Below are 25,128 nucleotides of genomic sequence, written 5' to 3'. Positions count from 1 at the left end.
TTTTAACCCTTTTTATTATTTGTTGTCACAATAAGTCAGCCGTATACATAGTATTGTTAGATGCTTATGTATGGAAATGCTGTCATAGTGTTTTTGTTTTTTTTCAGTGACCTGTTTATGCAGATAAATGTTATAAATAGTAGCCTACGATGTAGCGAATTACCTCTGGGTTATGGATGCACAAATTATTAATTTTCGGAATGTTTTTTTTAACCAACGGTTAAAACGGTAATCAGTTAACGAGTCTTAACGGGCGTCCGTTAACCGAATCGTTAACTGAGTGTTGGTGACGGCTTGTGCCGAGAGGCAACCCGATCCTCTATTGGTGATTGAGAATGATCTATGATGTTGTTGTTGTTTTTGTTGTAGTTTTGGCGTTAGAAAAACACACACACAGCTACAGCATCCACTGTGCCTTATAGCAGTTGATCAGCCTCAGATGGAGGTTAGTTGTTCACATGATTAACTATTTTTATACAAAATAATCACAGAAAACACCAGGCTAAAGAGAGAGGCATAGCTACTCTGACAGCTGAGCTCGGTCAGCTGTAAGTGATTTACGAGTGAACCAGCTGGAGAGCTAGCGCAGTGTGTCCTTGTTTTTTTTTTTTTTTTTTTTCCGGCACCATCCTACCAAGTGAATGACATGCAGACGTTCGTTTTTCGTCTTAATCATGTGCATCTCTACTCTGGATATAACATAAAAAAGTTTTACCTTTTTTAAACCTTTTTTTTCTAGTCTATGTGGACAACAACGCTGCGCTATTTGTGGACCCAGACAGGAGGATGCCTTTTCCTGGACCTTTATTTCAGCAAGCTCATGATATGACGACGTACTACGTCAACGCGGACTGCACCACTGTGGCGAACCTTGTTATGACTGAGGACAGTCACACCACAGCAGGTTAGATATAATAATAATAATAATAATAATAAAATAATAATAATAACAAAAGTTATGTCTATGATGCAATGTTTGATAGCCTATTACTCATTTGTGTATTGTAGAGAGCTTCAAGGAGAATGCTGCCCCCTGCGGCCCATCACCATCTCCTGCCCTGCCTGGCAATGAAGGGTTCAGTAGGGACCAAACACTGTTCCTTATTGATTTGATGCGCCAACATCTTGCAGCAGAAGCCGATGGCCCTCCAAAGAATCTGAAAGAGCTGAACTCTCGGTTGAAAAATGCACGTTATAATAAGAAGAACCTGTGGAAGGAGACAGCGGAAAAGCTCTGCAGCCACTTCTCTGAGTTGTTTTGTCCTGATAAAGTGGCCAGGAAGTGGAACACACTAATTGATGCGTATAAAAAAATAAAAGACAACAACAAAACCACAGGAAAGGGGACCATCCGCTTCCAGTTTTTTAGAGAGATGGATGACCTTCTTGCAGGGCAGCATGATATAGTCTTCCCTGTGGTTGGCACATCAGCGGGGCTTGATATGAGAAGACCAGAGGTGCTTGGGCCTTCAGCTGTCACGGCACCTCCAGCAGAGGCTGCTTCTTGCTCCAGCACCCACACAGTACCAACACACACACGGCCTCTTAAGCGTCGGCGGGAACAAGATGACATCCTCCAGTTCCTCCGTGAGGTGGTAGACCTTGACTGTGATGTTTTTCAATACCATTGTCCTGCAGCTTCATCATAATATATTCAAACTGGAGCTTGGTTACACGGAAATGATGTGAAAAGGTGTGATCATCGATGTTTAGCATCATCTCCCACTCTGTTCCAGTCTTCAATATAATTCGCTGTGTAGGCCTCAGCACAGCCAATATTCTAGGTGAGACAAAACATGTTTCAATAAAGACTATGACACAGTTTACAGTCCTTATAGCATCACTGTATCATTTCTAAGTAATATGAGCAGTTTTTACTTCGTTTTATCAGTGGAGTGAATTTTACTTGTTGTATTTTTTAAATCTTTGGCACAATCAATCTTTATTGCAGACACCATAACTGGTCCATATCACCAAAAAAAACGTGATGAAACAGATTAGAAAAGAAAGAGAGAGAGGGAGTAACACACACACACAGACAGACAGAGAGAAAGAGAGAGGGAACATATAAACTCTCTCACTCATATCAAATAGCCTACATATCCTATTTTTCAGACAACTGCTATATTACATTGAGAAAAATCGATTTAAATCAACATATAATTGATAAAATGCGTGCATGCAGAGCACTCACCCATTATTTAACATTACTGATGACCGATCAAACGGCGATCGATACTTTTTGTAAACAATGAAATACGTAAAGAAAAAAACAGGCTACCTTCTGCGCCTTTGTGTTTCCTCTTTATCCACCGTGTTTGCAGGTTGCAGAAGGACCGCATATTTGTCCAGAAGGTGTTGATATTCGGACAAGGCAAGCGCGAGAATAATTTTTGTGCATGTAACCATCTTGTTTCCTCTTCCGTTTTTGGCCGTTGGCTACTTTTTCCGACTTTGTAACTGAAACGCTGATAACTCGGGCGTGACGTCATTCTTAGCTCCGGCTTCCGACTTCCGAGGTAAATGGAACGCACCATTTCACCTAGAAACTCCATTTAAACTTTAAAATGGAGACACGAGTGGTGGGCTCTGATTGGTGGACAGGAAGGAGCAGTCAGTGGGAAATGTAGTTTTTTTTGTCAAACTTCTTCTGCTCGGGCATACTTTCACCTAGAAACTCCATTTAAACTTTAAAATGGAGAGACGAGTGGTGTGCTCTGATTGGTGGACAGGAATGTACTAAAAACTACATTTAGTAGTGGGAAATGTATTTTTTTTAGTCAAACGTCTTCTGCTCGGGCAGACTTTCACCTAGAAACTCCATTTAAACTCTAAAATGGAGACACGAGTGGTGGGCTCTGATTGGTGGACATGAATGAGCAGTCAGTGGGAAATGTAGTTTTTTTTAGTCAAACATCTTCAGCTCAGCCATACTTTCACCTAGAAACTCCATTTAAACTTTAAAATGGAGACACGAGTGGTGTGCTCTGATTGGTGGACAGGAATGTACTAAAAACTACATTTAGTAGTGGGAAATGTAGTTTTTTTAGTCAAACGTCTTCTGCTCGGGCAGACTTTCCACCTAGAAACTCCATTTAAACTTTAAAATGGAGAGACGAGTGGTGTGCTCTGATTGGTGGACAGGAATGTACTAAAAACTACATTTAGTAGTGGGAAATGTATTTTTTTTAGTCAAACATCTTCAGCTCAGCCATACTTTCACCTAGAAACTCCATTTAAACTTTAAAATGGAGACACGAGTGGTGTGCTCTGATTGGTGGACAGGAATGTACTAAAAACTACATTTAGTAGTGGGAAATGTCGTTTTTTTAGTCAAACGTCTTCTGCTCGGGCAGACTTTCACCTAGAAACTCCATTTAAACTTTAAAATGGAGAGACGAGTGGTGTGCTCTGATTGGTGGACAGGAATGTACTAAAAACTACATTTAGTAGTGGGAAATGTATTTTTTTTAGTCAAACGTCTTCTGCTCGGGCAGACTTTCACCTAGAAACTCCATTTAAACTTTAAAATGGAGACACGAGTGGTGGGCTCTGATTGGTGGACAGGAAGGAGCAGTCAGTGGGAAATGTATTTTTTTTAGTCAAACGTCTTCAGCTCAGCCATACTTTCACCTAGAAACTCCATTTAAACTTTAAAATGGAGATACGAGTGGTGGGCTCTGATTGGTGGACAGGAAGGAGCAGTCAGCGGGAAATTTAGTTTTTTTAGTCAAACGTCTTCTGCTCAGTCACACTTTCACCTAGAAACTCCATTTAAACTTTAAAATGGAGACACGAGTGGTGTGCTCTGATTGGTGGACAGTTTTTGAAGTACATCACAATACTCAAAACGGACTACTCTGACAGCTCAGTCAGCAAGCAGTCTCTGTATTTGCCTCTAAAACAACTCCGTCTCATTTGAAATCGCGAAGAATCTCATCGTAATGTATATACACTCCGGCAGTAGCCCCCGTGGCCCTTTCAAAATTTCCCAGCGGGGGAATTTTCTAGTTTATATTATTATTATTATTGTAATGTCAGAATAATTGTTTGTGTCTCTTGTTTCTTAATAGATATCTCCCAATCAAGAGCAGAGCAGCCCAAGCAGCCACATCTCAAAGCCTTCCCTCGAACCCTTCAAGAGGACAGAAGTCGGTGCTTCTCTAAAGACTGGTACAACACACATAAATGGCTGGAATACTCACAAAGTAAAGACTCGGCCTTCTGTTATGCCTGTCGGCACTTCAGTCTCCCTAACTCAGGTGATTCAGTATTTACATCCGAAGAGGGGTTCAAAAATTGGAAAAAGGCAACCTTCAAAGATGGGGGACTTTTAGGCCATGCCAAATCCGAAGCGCATACTCATGCGATGTTAGCATGGGCAGAATTTGAAAAGTCCACTGCAAGCACATCCTCTCTCTCTGCCTCCTTAAATGCAGAATATAACAAGTTAGTGAGGGAAAACAGAGAGTACATCAAAATAGTTGGAGAAACCCTGCTCCTCACAGCTACACAGAACATTGCACAGAGAGCACATGAAGAATCAGAAGGTGAGAATAAAGGAAATGTTCTCTCTATTATGGAACTGCTAGCCAAACACAATCCCATTGTAAAAAAAAATGACAGGTCAAAGAAATGCAACATACCTTGGGCATGATACACAAAATGAAATACTTGATTGTAGCTGAAATGGTCCGCAACTCATTAACTAGTGAAGCTGCCCAAAGTGAGGCTTTCAGCATTTTGGTTGATGAGACTAAAGACTTGAGCAAGAAAGAACAAATGTCCTTTGTAATTAGATCCTATTACAATGGGTCAGTATGTGAAAGCTTCCTTGCCTTTGAGGCAGCACAGCGCCTGGATGCTGAAGCACTTTCACAGAAAATAGTACACATTTTGCAGAAACATGGTCTTGACTACAAAAAAAACCTTGTGGGGCAAGCATATGATGGAGCCTCAGTTATGAGCGGAAAGAACACAGGTGTGCAAGCACGCATTAAATCAGAGGCCCCATTAGCTTTCTATGTACACTGCAACGCGCACTGTTTAAACTTAGTATTAGTTGACAGTGTCAAATGCATCCCTGAAGCTTATTGCTTCTTTTCACTTTTGCAAAAACTGTATGTCTTTGTGTCAGGTTCATATGTGCATCAAAGATGGCTTGAGATACAGAGGGAGATGTTTCAGGGGCCCCCAAGAGAGTTACAAAGGCTGATAGACACACGGTGGGCATGTAGGCATAATGCTTGCAAGACAGTGAAAGACAGACTGCCAGCCATCGTACGTCTACTAAAAGAAATATCAGAAGAGCAAAATGGTGACAGAGCCACAGAGGCAAGGGGTTTATTAGCCCAGATAGATTTCAGATGTGTTGCTCACCTGGTCACATTCACTAGTGTTCTTGCTGATATAAAATATCTATCTGATATTTTACAGTCCCCGCAACTCGATTTGGGCACAGCTGTCACACTGGTTGATGCTCTTGTTGGCACATTGGAAAGTTACAGAGAGGGCTCTCTCTTTAATGACATCTGGGACAATATTCTGAGTCTTGCTGAGAAATGCAGCATAAGTGTGACACCTCCAGGCCGTCAGGTCAGACCAAGCTCAAGGCTTGAAGGACATGTTCACTCAAATAGTTCAAAGACAAGTCAACACAGAGAAGGAGTTATTTCGGACAGGTTCATTTATTCCAGTCATTGATGTGCTTCTCTCTGAGGTGAGGAGAAGATTTTCTAAAGAAAACTGTGTCATCATGAAAGGGATACAGGCCCTGAATCCCTGCAGTCCCACATTTTGTGAGAAAGATGTTGTGTTTCCATTTTCATCACAATATAACTGCAGTGTGTGGAATCAAGAAGGGCTTAGGCCATAAATCTTGATGACTTTGTGGATGTTTGCCAAAAAAAAACAGCAACAGGTGAATAAAATTGTTCTGAAACATAATGTAAGCCTGGTAATCAGAAATACTATTGATCCCTGGTGGGAAATAGCGAATCTATGACTGTTTCTGAAACATACTGTATAAGTCAAGTCAAGTGTTTCTGTTTGTATCTGAAAGTGCCTGCTTTTTCTGTTTTGATTACAATAAATGTGCACCTTTAAATTAAGCAGTACATTTGTCTTTTTGAGGTAAAGAATAATTAGCCTATTTTAAAAAACAATGAATCACCTACAGTATCACACATAGCACAATGAAACGGGATTGTTGTGGGACTCAAAATGTTAACTGTACTATTATTAGTCTATGCAGATTAGATCATTATTAATATTAAGTGTAACACAATAAAAGTATATCAGTAGGCATTTCCTCAAGTCGTTCTCATAGTTTTCTACTAGCCTATATACTCCAGTATAATAAAATATTATTAGTAATCGTACTAATATAATAAAATTCCTGAAATTATGGCTTTTTAGTTGTGGTGTGCCACCCCAAAATTTTAAGTGGCCCCACCTGGCCACCCCTATGAAAAATGTCTGCAGGCGCCACTGGCCAAACATAGAGAAGAAATCAATCAGAGCCTTCACAATGGCTGGAGCCTTAATTTTCCGTAAAGGGACAGCATGAGGGAACCGTGTTAACGTACACATAATTGTGAGTAAATGTTGACTGCCGGACTTCGTCTGAGGCAACGGACCAACACAATCCAAAATGACATGTTCAAACGGCTCGGAGGAGACAGGTATTGGCTGTAAAGGCGCAGGAGGAACAACCTGGTTAGGTTTTCCAATAACCTGACACACATGACACGTACGACAGTATTTTGCAACATCACGGTTAACACCTGGCCAATAAAAATATCGGGTGATATGATCCAGTGTCTTTGTCACACCCAAATAACCAGATAAATGGTGATCATGAGCAACGCTCAATATGTGACCACGATAACACACGGGGACAACAATTTGGTAGAAAACCCTCCACTCATCTTGCGCTGAGGCCTGGGTTTCTTTTGCACGCTGTGCCATAGCACGCGTAAGGACGCTAGCTTGAAAAACTCCAGGAAAATTGTCATTTAAATTGTCCGGACATTGAGAGACTGGAGAGTTAGTTACTACGGGCGAAGGAAACACCATGCCTCCCATAACCTCATTGCCCAGCAACACTTGCACATTTTTAATTGGGAGAGTACGACGTACACCCATTTTAAAGTCACCAGCAACTAAATCCGAAACAAGCGCAACCTCATGGAGAGGGACATTCACAAAGCCCATTTCGAAACCTTGCACAAGGATATTCTCGCCAGCATAAGACTTTTCAATAAATGACAAAACACTCTCCAGAATGAAACTTTGCGAAGCAGCTGTATCCCTAAGTATTGTAGTGAGGGAGCGGCGTAGGGGCGGAGGAACTCCCCGGAGTGCGGGTGTTGTGCCAGTGTAGGTATCCCCGACAGAAATTGTTTCCCCTGGCTGCGGTAGCGCGCATTCATTCAGGCGGAAGCTCGAAATGTACTATAGTAGACAGATGAAGTCTGAGCATCAAATGATTTATTTTGTGTGTTCTTTAGATACTACTCTATAACCTCTGTGATTATGAGCAAGTTTCTTCTCTTATACACAAAGTTATGGGGGGGAAACAGATTATTTCAGACGTTTACCTGTCTGCCAGAATTTGTATCCCCCCCTCAAAATAGACAGAGGAAGTAGCTCCCGCAGCCAGGGGAAACAATTTCTGTCGGGGATACCTACACTGGCACAACACCGGGAAGCATGCCTCAGAGTTTGCTTACGGGTACGCACACTTTCCCGTCAAGTTTGGTTTTTATAGATCACAACATTTGCGTGGAAAGTGGCGTACGCACGTTTCCAGCCCCGTTTTGTGCGTACGCAAGCTTTATAAATGAGGCCCCGGGGGAGTAGCCGTGCCTTACCTGTGCTCTCATGCAGCGGCCATATCCGTGACGCCGACCACGCTGAACGACTCCAAGCCTGCCAGCTGAGCGGCCTGTTCTCCAGTGTACAGCCCAGTTCCATTGCCTAGACCCCACGGGGGGTCTCGTCACCAGACCAGGGCAGGATAAGTCCTTTATTTTAATCATTTTCATATAAACTTATTTGTAGTCTTGTCAGTTAATGTCCGAGTTTTATATGATTTCCTTTTTAAAAGGTTTTTAATGAACTGACGTCAGTGTGCCAGTGGCCCCGTTAAGGGCAGCTCATTACTCTTGCAGCGCTCTACCTCCCCCTAGTGTTAAGAGTGGGGTTCGACCCGTTATGTTGTAGTGGTCCCTAAGGAGCCAGTGTGCTTTTGAGCTCCCCTGGTGTGTAGTGTGATTTGTGTGCAGTGTCCCTTGGTGTGTTCTCTTGTATGCAGTGTTGGTGTCGCCGGATGGTGGAGTACCTGCCTGACCTGCTGGAGCTGCTCTCATTGGCCTGCTGGGTGCAGACGTCCCTAACCTAAATATTAATTGGAAATAAAGATAGTCTATTCTTATACATATCTGTCTGTGGTGGGTGCTCTCTGACCTCTAATACTGGACCAGAACGGGTTAACAAAGGTAGTGGCAGCTTGACGCTACTCTAAACATCTTAAACCACAAAATGTATTACAGTATGTTCACAGGCACACGCACCTCGCGGTTGCCTGTTAAAGCAATGTAGCCCGTTGACACAAACGGAGCAAAGACGTCACTCACTTTCTCGTCTTTCCGAGACGTCGGAGGAAATGTGGAAACACAAAGACCTAACTCTGAGCCAGTCTTAGGCGTGAACTTAACCTTATTGTCACGTTTCAATTTAAAACAATTAGCGATAAGATGCCCACGCTTATGACAGTGCCCACAAACCATTGGATCCTTTGGACGAGTCACACGTTTATCATCATTTTGAGCATGTTCCACTACAGTTTCTTTGGCCACATTAAAGTTCCGTTGCTGACCATGATTCTGAAACTTAACAGGATAAGAGATTGCATCTCTTCTTATAAGCACATATTCGTCAGCAAGTACAGCAGCGCTAGACAGCGTAAGATCTTTGTGCTCACCCACATATGTAGCTACATTTTTAGGTAGGGAATTCCTGAAATCCTCAACAATGAGTAAATCACAGAGACCCTCAAAAGTCGTTACATTCTGTGAATTTAGCCAACGATTACACAGCATCTCTTTCTCTCGAACAAACTCAACATAAGTCATCGATTCACGCTTCTGATAATCACGAAACTTTTGCCTGTACGCTTCAGGTACAAGCGAATAAATATGTAGCACAGCTTGCTTTACTTTATCATAGTCCGCCGCATCTTCTAAGGACAACAAGGAATATGCCTGCTGGGCCTTGCCTTGGAATATGCTTTGTAAAGTCATCGGCCACACTTCGCGAGGCCATTTAAGAACTGTAGCAACTCTTTCAAAATGTGCGAAAAACGTATCAACCTCCCTCTCATTAAAGGGCGGAACAAGTTTAATATTACGTATAACATCAAAACTGACATGTCCGACAGGGATACGAACACCAGACTGAAGAGCTTGGATCTCCAACTCTTTAAGGGAATAGCCTGTTTCATCTCCAAGTCTTTTCATTCTCAGTTCATGCTCTCTGCGCTCTCTATCACGCACTGCTTGTCTTTCAGCCTCTAGCTGTGATTTCTCTCTTTCCCAAGCAACCTCTTTTTCGCGAAGCTCTAAACGCTTCCATTCTAAGGCAGTTTTAGTAGGTGTAAAGTCCGGTTTACCAGTAGATGGCCGAGCAGGAGTTTCAGGACTTTCTTTTACCAATGCCCCCATGTTGCGTAGATCAGCCACTAGCTTTTCCAGGAGATCCGCTTTGACCGGCGAACCACGAACTTCAATTTTAAAGTGGCCAGCAACGAGCACAAGATCATCTCTAGTAATGGACGACAAGGCCTCCAAAGAAGGAGCCGGCACAAAAGCTTCAAGGTCAAACATAATGCGTTGCACAACAACAACAACAACAAAAAAGTTAAAGAAATACTTAACGCGCAAGTGGCGAAAAAAAATATCACCGTAATGCTAATCGTACTTCCAACTATCTTACTTGAAATATGCCATATGGTCAAAAAAAAAAAGTCACAGCTAGGGTTCAGACGACCGGACGAGCCCCATTATTATGTTACGTGTCCACAGAAAGAATAATGGTACAACATAACATAATAAGAGTCAAGACAGAGGGTGACGGTTTAGGGATTTATTACCGTTTTCCAGAAACAAAACAAAAAAGATGAACAAGGTGGTGATTTATGTAGTTGTAGGGGGTGTATGCTGTGTAAAACAAAACAGAAAATAAACCGAAGACTACCTAACTCAAAAGAAAAGCAGCCTGGCTCCCGACCCTGAACAGAAAACACAATGGAGTTAGGTGAGTCTTCCGGGAAACTATCTTCCCTACACTCCCTGAACCTAACATAAAACCGTGCCAAAAAGACCCGTCACCAATCACCACCCGCTCAGCAATGACAAAAATTCACTAAGGAGGGTTGACAGTGGGCAGCCCACAAGGACTACGCACTAAGAAGTTTAGCTAAAGTTTCAAAAGAAAGCTAGGTCCAAACAAAGGACAATGGCGGCGCGTGGCGCCAACGCAGTGCCATTGCGCCCAGCAACGACCATAACCGGCAGAGACAGCAGCCCGCACTCGCAGAGAGACGGTACCGCGAGAGCCGTAAAAAAAGGACCCGCCAGCCCCGGAGACGGCCGTCTTTTATAGACTCCGCCCCGCCGTGTAATTAGCCCCATCTCGGGCTGCCTGGGCTGGAGACAGACGCGGGTGACAGAAGATCGACGCATACAATATTCCCTCATAATACAGCAGTTAAGGACTCCAGCAGTATCTGCATAACACTCTCACAAAGTTGTTCAAGGTTCAAAAATTCACTATCTATTCACTCTCAATTCACTATCTCTCAAAAGGTCTCTCTCTCTCCAAACTCCAATAACTCCACGCTGAGCTCTGTTCACTGCTCGTATTTATACACTCAGGTATCACGTGATGTCACCAGTCATCAAAGACATCAAAGACATCAAAGCACATTGTACATTCCAAAATGAAAAAAAAGAAAAGAACTTTCAGGTTGCCATAGTAACCACTGCTTTTAAAAATGTTTACATTGGTTTTTCATTGACTTCAGCACCACAAAAGTTCGCCATACTTTAACTTCCAAACATGATTAAGCGTTTAAAACGTTCACAAGACTGTGGACTTTATTGGGTCAGACATTCATGTTGATGGTCCGTACGGTTTTCCCGATATCGCAGTTTGAGTTTGGTGAAGTTTCAGATGTTATAATGGGTGTGAATGGCACGGACCCACCCAGCCCTCCTGTGTGAATAGGTCACTTGATGGCTCGGGACCCACTCACACTTTGGTGGGGGACCAAAGTGCGAACGACTCAAGTTTCTCTTGAGGGCTGGGTGGGTCTAGGAGTCACATGACTCTCACAATCAGAGGTTGAATATCTGAACTCCCCACTAGTCAGTGAGAGCAGAAGAAGCTTCTTGGATGAGAGGAGGAACGTCAAATGAACTATCCATCCATCCATCTCTATACACATATACAGCTCTGGAAAAAATGAAGAGGCCACTGCAAAATGATCTCGTTCTCTGGTTTTGCTATTTGTAGGTATGTGTGCAAATAAAAACATTGATGCTTTATTCTATAAATGGCCACTGACGATGACACAGCAGCATGGCGTGTTATCAAACAAAGGATAAAACCTGTGATTTACACCACTACTGATGGCAGAACTATCGTGGAAGATGAACTGTTAAGCTTCCTTGCTGTCAAACTGATCCAAAGTGATTTACAGCCATCAGGATAATGTCATCCTGGGGCACAGTCTTCAGAGTGGATTGAAAGCTCCAAGCAGGTCCTGTTTGAGCTGTGTCCTGGCACGAGGCAGCGTTGTGTAGCTCACAAAGGACGGCAGAAAGATGCCAACAATGTGAAGAGTTGTCGGAAAATACTGAATGAGGTTGGTGAGAATGCTCCTCGCTTTATGTCCTATCACTTGGATGATTTACCACCAGGGACTTTCAAAAGCCTTGATGTCTCTCGCCTGGTTAGTAAGATTGAAGGTTTAAGTGCAGAGATAGCCTCCATGAAAAATGCTGAGCGAGCAGTCGACTGCATGAGAACCTTCGTGGAATAACCACCGACATTAACCAACGCCTGAGTGTGATTGAGCAACCCAGTGCCAGCAAGGGGAATGCAGCCACAACCATGGCCAGTGAGGGGGCCCAGCACCATGGTCCAAGTCACAGGGAGCCTGCACCTAGGCCCTCGGCGTTGTCCGTCACTGAGGACACAGCTGGCGGGGGGAGTGATGTGACGATGTCCCCTGCATGGAGTCATGCACTAAAGCATGGCAAGCGCAAGCAAGGTCCTGGAAAAGGGTCTACTGCTGCAGTACAGAACAAGACTAGTATGAATCCTCCCAGAGAGAAGAAGACCTACGGCACAGTTGGAACCGGAGCAGTGGGGAACACACATGCAGTGATAACTAAGTCCCGGACTCCCCCTTGCAAGGTGTTCAGGTCCGGTGGTTGGAGAGGAGAAACAGATATTGGACCCCACGTTGGGCGCCAAAATGTTAAAAGAATTTGTTCGTGAACGGACAAATTCACCCAAGATCAGAGACAGAGGAGTAAAGTCGTCGTCGGACTTTAATCTTGTAAGAGGAGCAGTTACAATGCAACAACGTATGAGGATGCTACAGAGGAAGAGCTCAAATCACTGTTGTGACTGGAGTCTTTTAAAGGTCCAGGAGATAATGCGTCATTAACAGTTAATCTTCATGTAGAACAAGACATCATGTGCACAAGGCCCCTGATAACAATTAGTACACTTTAAAATATGGCTTTAGGGCTTTTAGGTAAAACTAACAAGACCCTTAAGGCCATGACCTAAACAAAGAAGACTAAAATCATGAGGTTATACAGAATTCTTATAACAATTCTCTTCTAGTAATCAAGTATTCTGCTGAGTGTTCATTTAGTTTCATCCATGACAGTATTTAAAAACGATAAAGTTTATTCCTCCAGTCTATTTTCAGGCCTGTTAACATGTTATAAATGCACTGAAACCAGCATCACTCTGTGTCCTAGTAGCCTGTTAGCATCACTGACGTTACTGTATCTGTAAACACCACAATACTGTTTTAGGCTTTTAGTCTCTGTGAGGTCACAAGGCCCTGTGAGGTCACAAGGCCCTGTGAGGTCACAAGGCCCTGCAGTCTCATGGCCTTTTATGGCGACTGGCAGGACGTTTACCTGCTCATTAAGATCAACTGGCACACGTCTTCAACTTACAAGGAAAGTGGGATTCATCGTTTTAAGAACACAGTTGTCACGGAGACCAAATTTAAGAAAAAACCTAGGATGATATCGTGAATGAGACCCAATAATCATCTTATCTTGTAGACCGACTGGACAATCAAAGCATTTATTGGCAGAAATGGAATATAATAAGAATAAGTATGTTTTCTTTTATGTATAAACTCTTTAAAATAAACAATCACATGATGAGGGTCCAGAGTCGAGGCTCTAAGGATGGAGGGTTTTGGAAGCACAGAAGACCTTGAGGCATTGTGATGAAAACATTTGACTTGACTTAAAAATGAAACAGAAACAAAAGACAAACAGTGAAATAAAAATAGTACATTTTATATGTATTTATATTAAGATGTGGGCCTGAAATAAAATGATGAAACACTAAACACAAGCAATAAAGCCAACGACATGAGAAGGCACTAACAGTAGAAAGAGGGAGAGTAGCAGTAGAGTTTGAAACAGTGTGGTGTTGCCGACACTAGAGGGCAGCAGCGTCAAGGTTTCATTCATCACAGCAGCAACACAGAACAGAGAAAAGTACTGAAATATAAACTATGAGGTGATAACTACATGTTTAAAGTGGGAACATACCAGAACAACATAAAGATTATTCATAATATCATATATATTTTATTCATATTATCTTTTTCACAGACAAACGATGTTGTCCAGCTAATATTTTCATCCCATGAGAAAACACTTCTAGCATTGTTTCAGTCACAAATGACATATTTGTTGATATAGTTTGGTTTTGTCTCCAACCTTGGCCTGAATACAACCTGTTTCATAGACGACGAGTGTTTAGAGGCAGAAGCACAGCTGTGTGGCTTCACCATGTCATCAACAGCCTGCTTCACTAGAACTGTGGATGGTGGATGGTACCAATGATGTTCTGGGTGGTTTTAATCCCCCGCTGTAGAGCGCTCCTGCCCTGGGCCGTGCACATCCCACAGCGGTTTGTAATGTTCCCATCAGGAGGATTTCTTGTGGCCCACAGGCCAGCAGCTTTACTCACAATCACTCTCATCAGGGTCTTTCTCACATGTGCTGTGGATACTCAAAGTGGCCGGTCCTCTGGAGGTGGGGCAGACCTGACAGCTGACTGTGCTGCTGCTTTTGTAGCCTCGGACATTCTGGACGGTCTGCCACATATCTTTAGTGTTTCTCTCTCTTAATGCCTCCGCTTTGCCTCCGAGGTGCCAGCGTTCGGTCTTGCTCTGGCGATGCGGTGTGCTTCATTGTCAGCTGACCGGAGGAGGCTTCTGTTTGCAACAACAGATACTGTATCTGAAGAAGAAGATTCAACACAGACAGAATTCTGTGAGATGGAAGGTCTGTTTGATGAATCACACACTGAAAAAGAGAAGCTATTCTATTATGAATATGATAGATATAAAACTAAAGCTTCCTGCTGTGAATTCATCATTATATGATCTTTTACAGTGGTGTCACAGTGTGGATGTTTGACTCGATGCTGTTGTTGTTTCCACACAAAAAACTGCTGCTTTGAAACCTAAAAAAATAGAGACGGGCTTATCTGTCTGCCGCAGGGGCTGATGGGAGGTGTGAGGACCTGTTGGAAACCATGTGGCCCTCATCTGATCTCACAGCTGCTCTTTGTTTGGCCTCAGCTGCATCAGAGCGTCACTTCTCCCTAGGTTCACCAGAGGAAACATCACTGAACAAAATGCTGTTCCTCTCGGCTGCTGCTCTGTGCTGTCTGTGTTCAGGTGAGTGTTTCCAGCCAATCAGGAGCCAACAAAGTCCACCGTTAACAAACAACGTCACACTCACCTTCATCCACCTGTCTGTTTCTCTAAAGTGCTGGTTGCCATGGCAGCAGAGCTGATTCAGGATGATTTAACATTGACCAGGAGAGTTGGTGGGAGCGTGTCCTTCAGCTGCAGAACTGACCAGTGTGGTTTCATACTCTGGCTCCAGAAGAGAGACACAGAAACATTCAGAGGGATTCTGGATATTCTGAGTACTGGTCAAGTTGGTAAACGTTACAATCATCCTCAGGGAGGTGATTTCTCAGCTGTGTGGACACAGAACAACTGTGAGTTGAAGATCCAGAATGTTAAACTCAGTCATTCAGCCTCCTACTACTGCTGGTGTGACGGCCCCACAGTGAGAAATGTTCCCTGCAGTCTGAACAAAAACCAACAGATGGAAAGATGTTACACCGTGTATGTGACAGGAAGAGAGCAGTGAACCACAGCCCAGGTTCACATATTTCACCAGGATATGAGCCACAGTCACAAACACACTGAAATGAGGGCTTATCATTTATTTCAATTCATATTCATTCATATGTTTATAAGATATTCCAGCAGGTTTATTGTTGTTCCACACAGTGAGGGCATTAAAGTGGCACCGAGGCACCATGATGAACACAAATTAGTAGAACACAATAAACATAATCCAGATGAAGGGCTGCAGGGTGGTGGAGATGGTGTCACCACAGCCAGAGGGTCCCGGGTTCAATTCCCAGTTTGGGTTCAGGCTCCTTCTGTGTGGATTTACATGTTCTGTTACCTGTCTGTCTCTACATGTCTCCCTGTGATAGACTGGTTACCTGTCTGTCTCTACATGTCAGCCCTGTGATAGACTGGTTACCTGTCTGTCTCTACATGTCAGCCCTGTGATAGACTGGTTACCTGTCTGTCTCTACATGTCTCCCTGTGATAGACTGGTTACCTGTCTGTCTCTACATGTCTCCCTGTGATAGACTGGTTACCTGTCTGTCTCTACATGTCAGCCCTGTGATAGACTGGTTACCTGTCTGTCTCTACATGTCAGCCCTGTGATAGACTGGTTACCTGTCTGTCTCTACATGTCTCCCTGTGATAGACTGGTTACCAGTAATAAATACAGGCATACAATACAATTGGTTTGTACAAAATAGATCAAAATAGTAAAATATAAACATGAAGAATTCTGACAACTATGTTATAGATTGTAAACACAAGAAGAATATGAATCAGGGAGGACGTTGAGCAACAAATGTCATGAGTCTGCAGGTTTTTGATCACAAACCAACGTATTGGTCACATTCTAATGTTGAGATTAAAGTCAGAGGATCATCAAAGTTGTTCTGATTCATCCTGAGGGGAACATGAATTATGAAACACAGTTCATCATCCATCCATCCATTTTCTTCCACTTAACCGGGACAGGGTCGTGGAGGAAGAAGGCTTAGGAGGGCCTTCCAGATGCTCTTCTCCCCAACAACACTTTCCAGCTCTTCTTGGGGACCCAATGTGTTCCCAGGCTAGATGGATATACACTGCTCAAAACACGAAGGGAACACTTCAATCACACCTCACATCCTGATGAACAAATTATTCAACTTCAAAATCAGACAGAAAATCTGCTCCTGATGAGTCCTGGGGGATCTCTCTCTACAGAAGGAACACAGATCTTAGAGATATACTAGTCCACAATGCTTTTAACCAGGAAAACAACAGGAATAAGGAATCACTTCCAGTACGGGACATTGGTTTTATCTGTCTCCCTGTTTTGAATGAAGACTCCAGAGTCGTTGTCGACCACAATCAGGTACAAGGCTTGTGACAAAGTGAATTGGGGAGTACTACAAAGTGGATCAATGATCATTGGCCTCGGGTGTTCTGGTACCAAGAACACTTCTGAACCTCAATATACTCCAACATGCACTCTAAGAAATGATTCATGGGCTTCATGGATGACACTTACAATAAAGATATTTAACAGCATAAAAAATGTACTTTAAGTAAGTTAACAACTAGTTTTAAGAAGTTGGTCAAACTGAAAAAAAAGAACTTGACTTATTAACTTTGTTCACTCAACAACAGCGAACACTAAGTCAGTGTAACTTTATTGAGTTTCAACTGTGCATTAGAACTAAGGACACTCCTGAACTTGACTTGTTTTTGCGTGCCAGGTTGGAGCAATCCTCCGACATCCATGTGAGTGACAGGAGCAACGGCAATGTTTGTCCAATATCACTGATTTGGTCAGAAATGGTTTCTGCTGTGTTTCATTCGCTACAGATGCTAACTGTATCTGAGGGATTCTAATGAATGAGTGCCATTTGCTAGTTGTAACTCTTCCAAATTGAACTTATTTTTTAGCTTTTTTAAACACCAAATCTAAAAACATTCATATTTAACTGTTCAGAATGTGTATTGGTCCATCTCAGGCAACTGTATGATTATTTTAGAAGTGAAGTGAAAGATGGATGCATTTTTCTCAGTCCTGTTACCAAAACTCATGTGCCATTTAAAAAGCAATATTAAAAGCATTTCAACTAATTCCTTTGCTTTCCCCTCAATTTCCCTTAATTGTTCATTTTGAAGAAATGTTTGGTGACATGTTGAAATAATTGATATTTGTGACAAAAAATGACTTTATGAAGCTGATGACTGAAGATGAAACGTTTTGCATTGAAACAGTCGCAGCTCACATTGTGTTGCACAAGCAGCTGACATCCCTGTATGTCAGTTCTCCGGGCTATAGGGTCACTGATGTCTCCTCATATGGATGGAACTGGTGGCAGATCTTTGAGCATCTCCAAAACTGTTTCCTCGTTGACAAAAACTTGATTGTGTCTGTCTTTTTCAACACAGCAGCTCTGTGGCGTCAGGAATATCTGTCCCTTTGCTGACCAGACCAGCCCTCCTCTTCAGGGCCCCTCCCACACCGTCCGGGGACCCTTCCCGTCACTCGCCTCGAAGAAGATCCACGTTCCAGCAGTGAACCCTCGTCAGAACAGCTCAGTACAAAACAGGATAAAAATCCCCTCGCTGTTTATACTGAGAGCAAGGGCCGTCCCTGTAAAAGTGGATTGTGGAGACCTCTGGATATGCACTCTATAAGTAATCAAGCACTGGTGACAAGTGCTGCCAGATTGCTGGTTGACACTGCAGAAGGGCATTGGGCTGGAGGATGTGTGCACATAGAGGACCCCCGTGTGCAGTGTCGCCTGCTGGTGTGATGCTCTGAAGTGAACAGCCTGTATTTCTGTGCTCTACGTGCAGAGGTCATTTTCTGAAAAACCAAGATGATTTAAGCATTCATGTGCTTCCTAGCCATGTCTCAGTGCCCTGTAGTGGACAAACTGATGTTTGATGTTGTCTGTCTTTTAAACCCTTTGCAGCAGCAGGTTCAGCTGTTTAATACTGTTCAGTACTGAACAATACTCAGTCCCGTTACTCACATAAGAGTAACAGGACTGAGTTTTTAGCATAGAATTAGAAAATTCACCAAAAATAGCCACATAGCATCTCTGCTAAAAACATGTGGACACAGAGAACAATGTAGTGGTTGACCAAAAAATGCTATTTTTGAAATAAACAAATAATATCTAAAAAATAATTTAGGTAGCACAAATGTACACCATTAATGACACCCTCAGTCAACACTAAAATATCATTAAATATACAGAAAAGTAACTGTGAGAACTTGCTTTTGGTCTTCCCATGGCCTTCAGAAGATTCAAATGAACCAACTTCCTGTTGAACATGTGACTTGGGGAGTTTTTTTCCAGAAGGGATTATGTGTCAGGCTAACAGGACTGTGTGAAAACCTGGGGACACGAATAAAATGTGTATTTTAATTGAATCATTATGGACTATTTGGGAATTAAATGCATGCAAATCAGAGATGGGGTATGGATTCACCAAACAATGCAAGACAATTAAGATTTCTGAAGGATTTTAATGATTGTATTGCATGAAACAGTGTAGAGTCAGAGGCTGGGGAAGGCCTAAAATGCTATTTTTGAGTGTTCTAGGTAATTTATTTTAATGTTTGAAATGATATTTCTTAAATTTGCAATTGGACCGATATGCAGGACACTTTGCTTAATAATAAAATGTATTTTACAGTTAATTGTCATGCATATTTATACATGTAATGTCCTGTGGACGGAAATGGCACCCATTCAATAGAATCCTTCATCTAACAGTAACTTTAAAGATGTCGTTTTCACCGAGCACTTAACTTCAGGGGAAATCAAGCTAATTTAGCAACGGTACTAGCTAGCTAATAGTGACTTCAACACAGTTTCACTTTGGTAGCTGAATTAATTCACGTTCATTTACATCAGACACGTGAAGTGTTGACACTGTCAAGGTAAAAGGTTAAGTGTCTCCTTTTGTTCTAACTTAAGTTGGTGTCATTGAGGTCTGGTCAGCAACAGTTGCATTGCTGGTCTGTTCTGAAAGTGAACCTGGGACAAATGTATTTTACTTGGTGTTTTTCAGTTTCATGTGTGTCGTGTTGCTGTTAAAGCCTTAAAGGTATTTTTCTTTGAGGCAGGCGTCTCTGAGAAAAGGATGAGGATCTCTTCAAAGAACACTTGGTAGGTAAATCAGATGCTTAGTTCTGACACACTGGACTTTGTGTTACACTCAAATACAATACCATGTTTTCAAATGGGATGACTTAAAACATGTTTATTCTGATCTACTTCCAACAGGATGGAGAAGTGCAGGTTACAGATGAAGGACCATGATGAGGGGCCATCATGTTGATCCAGCCAGTGCAAGGATAGTGACAGAGGGAACAGAAGTCCTGGAGAACCTGGATGTTCCAAGTGCCTTCACCATGTTAATGGTGCTGATATACGCCATCAACCTCAACTACCAAAACAACTGATGAAAACGTTTGAGGTGTTTAAAAAAATACTCCTCGAACTTGATCGACTGAAAACCAGCCCGAAGGTAATGTTGCAAAGGAATATACTGCTGTCCTAAAAAGTGTAATTAGAAAGTGGAAGTTTTAAGTTTAGTTAACATACTAATAGAAATAAATGTGTTCATTGATCACATCCATCATGTGTACCTGCAGTTTGTTTGAAAGACACATGTGGACGCTAAATGTTCACGCTGGATTCTCACACACTTGTTGGCACTAAGTTGCTCGTCTACTGGGTCCACAAAGCTAAAAGTACTGCACGTTTAGAGAGGTGTTGATTACACTTTATGACCCTCCAATGCCGAAAGACTCATTCATGCCTTCATTCTTCTGACTGGATTACTGCAACTCACTCCTCCATGGCATCAGCTCCAGCTCCATCAACTGACTCCAACTGGTCCAGAACGCAGCCGCAGGACTCATCACCCGCACCAAAACCTGGGACCACATCACCCCGGTCCTAAAGAACCTCCATTGGCTTCCCCTCTCCCACTGCATCCCCTAGAAATCCTGGTCCTCACTTTCAAAGCACCCCCACCAACCCTCTCGGCCCCTCAGATCCACATCAGCCGGTCTCCTCTCCATCCACAGATCCAACCATCTGTAGTTTTGGGGACTGAGCCTTCTCCAGGGCAGCTCCCAGACTCTGGAACTCCCTTCCCCAAACCATCCATGATTCTGAGTCCCTCACCATATTTCAGTCCCACCTTAAAACCCATCTCTTCTCCTCGCCCTGCCCCTTCCCTCATTTCAGCAGATTGCTGCTCTGTTTTGGCTTTGTCTTATTTATTTATTTATTCATTTATTTTATTCATTTATTTATTTGGTTTGTTTGTTTGTTTGTTTGTTTGTTTTCTGTAAATCGTCTTTGTGTGTGGAAAAGCTCTCTACAAATTAAATGTATTATTATTAGTATTATTATTTTGCAGAATGTTGTGATGTTGAACTGGTATTAAGTTCTCTGAGGTGTTGGACACAACATCAGAAGCACCTCAGTATAACGCAGTACAACTTTAGAACAAGCACAAACCACATTTGAACAAAGCGAGGTTTTGACCGATGGTGAGGTAAATTTCATCAAAACAAACCTCTGAAGGCGCGTCTGTTCTCCACACTATGTGAGGAGATGGAGCTGAACATTCAGCTGTGGTGTTTCACAGCGAGGCTAGGTGGCTCTCAAGAGGGAAAGTGTTGTCCCGAGTCTTTGAGCTCACAGAGGAAGTTTGTGTGTTTATGGAGGAGCAGATTCATGACGTTGCAAGCAAGTTTAGTGATGAACAATTTCTGATGAAACTGGCCTATCTCAGCGATATATTTAGAAAACTCAATGAATTAAATCTTCAGCTTCAAGGCAGAGACAAGCACCTTCCTCACCTGGCAGACAATATTAGCACATTCATGGGAAAGCTTGAGATGTGGGGCAGACCACTTTCTCAAGAAAATACTGGTTCCTTAGAGAATCTGAGGGGTTTTGCTGAAACCAGTGATTCTGGAGCCACCACAGTGATTCCCATCTCTTCCCTTACCTGTATGACTGAGTGAGGGATCCATTCAATGCAGCAGCACTCACTGATTTCACCTCTGATGAAGAGGACCAGTTCATTGAGATGACATCTGCCTCCACCCTGAGGCTGAGGTTTACAGGCCAGACATGAGTGAGTTCTGGCTTGGTGTGGAGGGGAGCATTCACTCTGCTTCCCTTCACCACATCCTCTCTCTGTGAGATGGGCTTTTCTGCTGTCGCCTCACTGAAAACAAAGTACAGATCTAAGACATGACTTGAGAGTGTCAGTATCAACCTGCAACCTCGCCTTGAAGAGATCCATCCATCCATCCATCGTCTACCGCTTATCCTGGGTTCAGGGTCATGGCTTTGTTCTCATTCTAGCAAAGTGAAATGTATTCCATTTTTCTGTTTTGGAAAAAGCTCACAGACTGATGGAGCAATGACCAACATTACAAAAAGTTTAAATGGAAGTTGCTTTTTCATTTGTACAACATGGACAAATATCTGCATTTTTTTCTTTTGTACGTTATTTCAATTAAGTTAAACTTTGAGACGTTTGAGAACCACTGGATTAGAGAAACATCGTGGACATGGTTTTTGTATCACTCTGTTTCACTGTGGAGGATATGTCTTTCTCTCTGGAAGTAAACTGTACGTAACAGGTAAGGAGAATATTTCATGTCCCTTCAGTTGTTTTATAGAACAAGTTGAAAATGTGTTTTAATGAGTTTCTGCTGCTTCAGGCTTCTCATGTTAGTTTTTCCTTCATTAGTAGAGAATTCTTGTGGCCGTGAAGCTGTTGTTCTATTAAAAGATTCATAATTCCTGAAACAACGACTCAAGTTATTCTTTAATTCTGCAGGAGATCAAACAGATTTTAATATAAAAAGTTTGATGTTGGAAATGTTACAAGTATAAAGTATTTGATTATCTCAATAATTCAGCAGAATACAATATTAGAAATGTATTAAATTATGTTGTAGAGGATCAAAATTCAATCATTTTTAATAGAAAAATTTACCTCATGACATTCATGTTATGAGATGGTACGGTATGTTTGTGGAAGACATATTTATATATAACAGCAAACAGATACTGCAGGTGATTGTACAATAAATCTAATTCATGCATATTATTTATGTTTTTTAATATATGATTCAGAAAAATAAATGACACACATGTATCTCGAGGCACTATTAATATAAATAGTATATGATACTCAACTTGATTTCAAATATATTACTGTAAATATAATTTTGAAAGTATATTATATTATAATATAATATATTATATTATATTGAATTTGCCCAAGTTATAAAATAAATTTATGAAAGAATGATGCATTTATTTTCTTTTGTGTGTGTGTGCAGTTTGAGTATTTTTGTAAATATATATTATATGTAATATCATGTATATTGATATCATTTTAATTACTTAGAGATGAAGGTAAATATGTCAAATAATATTATATCTATATTAACACTACTGAATCAACAAAATGTGATAACACTATGAAGATATATAAATGTATCGTCAATATTATATTATATTATATTATACCATATGATATATCAAAATTGTTATTTGTATCATTTTCTGAAGCAAGATTAAAATAAATGGTGGGAAACATAATATCATCATATTAGCAACTATATTTTATGTGAAGGTGAATATAGAACTTGTAGTAATATGTATATAAGCCCTAATATAGGAAATATAATCCAACTATATGAAGATACTTTTCATGGTTATAAAAGCTGTATAAAGATATACAAATGTATCTTCATAATTATATCATATTTAATGATATTATATGTAAATCCCCCCTCATATGTTGATAACATCTAAACATTTGTATGTAATAATATACAGCAGTCATTATTCATATTTGACATTTCATTCATTTCAAATTATTCTGACAAACGTCTAAGTATATGATGATAATTAAATAATATGTTATACATGTTGAAATCATCACAATTACTTTGATACGAAGGTGAATATTGTTATAATATGTATATTAGTCCCTTCTGAATACACAAAGTGGTATAACTGTATAAAGGTATCTTCATAATGATATGATAGTATATGATAGTATGTTATTGTTGACTGTGTGAATGTGTGTCTGTGCTGCTTGTTGCTGCTGTCAAACTTCAGATGAGCAGGTAATGAAGCCCGTGGTGAGCGTGTACCCAGCAGCATCCAGAGCCCACCTGGAGGGGAAGAGCTCTCTGCTGTGTCTGGCCTCAGACATGTTTCCTCCTCTAGTCCGGTTCTCCTGGAAAAGACGAAAGGAGAATGGTTCTCTGGAGGAGGAGGTGCTCCCTGCTGTGGGAGAGCAGCTGGAGATCAGAGAGTCGGGACACGCCGCCGCCATCTTGCTGCTCCATCAACAAGAGATCAGCACATATAAATACCGCTGCTCCGTCCAGCACGAGGGGGGCACAGTGGAGGCCCAAGCAGAACAAGGTACTGAAGGCTTGGTGACTGTTCAGCAGTGATTCAGCTTCATGTGGATGCACTGCTGTCCAAGATATCAGAGGAGCAGACGACTGACATCACTCACTGTCACTCCTTTTCCCTTCCAGAGGTTCCAGCTCCAGCTGCCTCCTGTCCTCCAGAGAGAGAGCCAGCAGACCTGCCAGCTCTGCAGCAAGCTGACTGTAAGATCAACTGCTGCCCCCTTTAATATAATATATATTATATGTTAGAATAATAAAAAGCTGCTTGGGGTCGCTGCAGTGAGGACTTAGCCTCGATACATGGGGTGCCAACTCTACCGACTGAGCTATGCGGCGCCCCGTTATGCTGCTATTTAAATCATTGTTGGCTCCATCCCTACAACGCTTGGTGGGCCCTTATTGGTTGTTTTTAAGGAGGGCCTTTGAACTTTCATTCAAATTGTAGCCGACCTCTGTCTTCATGCAAAGCTGGTTTTAAATAAAAGTTACTCTGATGAGAGAAGAGATGGGCATGAAGACTTAGGACACCAGTTCCAAATATCAAGCAACCATATTTATTGTTCAGCTTTTTTACTCTTTGTTACTGTCTTAGTCGTCAGACCAAATGTTCTTCAAAAGAGGATAAACCAGATTGGCCTGACATTTCCTCCTCACATGTTTCTATCTAACAAAACATTCTGCTTCAATCCATATTTGTTGGCATTTAACCTTTCAAACACTACATTTTCACTGTTGTGAGAAAGACAAAGGGAGGCAGCACCTGTATTAACGGGGAAGTCTAGCAGCCATCAAACAGCACCAGAAATTACATTTATAGAACTAAAAAATCATAATTCACCCACTTGTTTAGGACAATGACATCATCATATTAACAATAGACATTCAAAGCTTCAATCTACAACCTTAATAGAAGTCAAATATGAATGTAAAAATGTCTTATGAGGGCTGATCTGGGACAAGCTGTTACTACAGACTTGTGGACAGCTCTTACCACAGAGTCATATGTAACCATCACCTGTCATTTCATTCAGAACGGGGAGTTGAATACTCTATAATCATTAAATAAGAGTACTGGAATATGGACGTTACTTACGTGTGTGTGTGTGTGTGTGTGTGTGTGTGTGTGTGTGTGTGTGTGTGTGTGTGTGTGTGTGTGTGTGCGTGTATGTGTATGTGTGTGTGTGTGTATATG

General features: G+C 41.8%; 1 long non-coding RNA gene and 1 gene segment (V, D, J or C); one reads left to right on the top strand and one right to left on the bottom strand.

Moving 5' to 3' along the window:
* Window positions 1-25,128, bottom strand: part of LOC311011713 — a 354,053-nt gene that overhangs the window by 94,634 nt on the left and 234,291 nt on the right. The window lies entirely within an intron of this gene.
* The window catches only part of LOC311011899 (immunoglobulin lambda constant 6-like), a 4,372-nt gene continuing 772 nt past the window's right edge, over window positions 21,529-25,128 (top strand). The window contains exons 1-3 of the C gene segment in view: window positions 21,529-22,136; window positions 23,632-23,943; window positions 24,063-24,137.

This window comes from Eutrigla gurnardus, assembly GCF_963514095.1.
Source record: "Eutrigla gurnardus genome assembly, chromosome: 4".
NCBI classification, from domain to species: domain Eukaryota; kingdom Metazoa; phylum Chordata; class Actinopteri; order Perciformes; family Triglidae; genus Eutrigla; species Eutrigla gurnardus.
The sequence above is the reverse complement of the archived record's forward strand: the minus strand, read 5'-3'. Positions and strand labels throughout refer to the sequence as shown.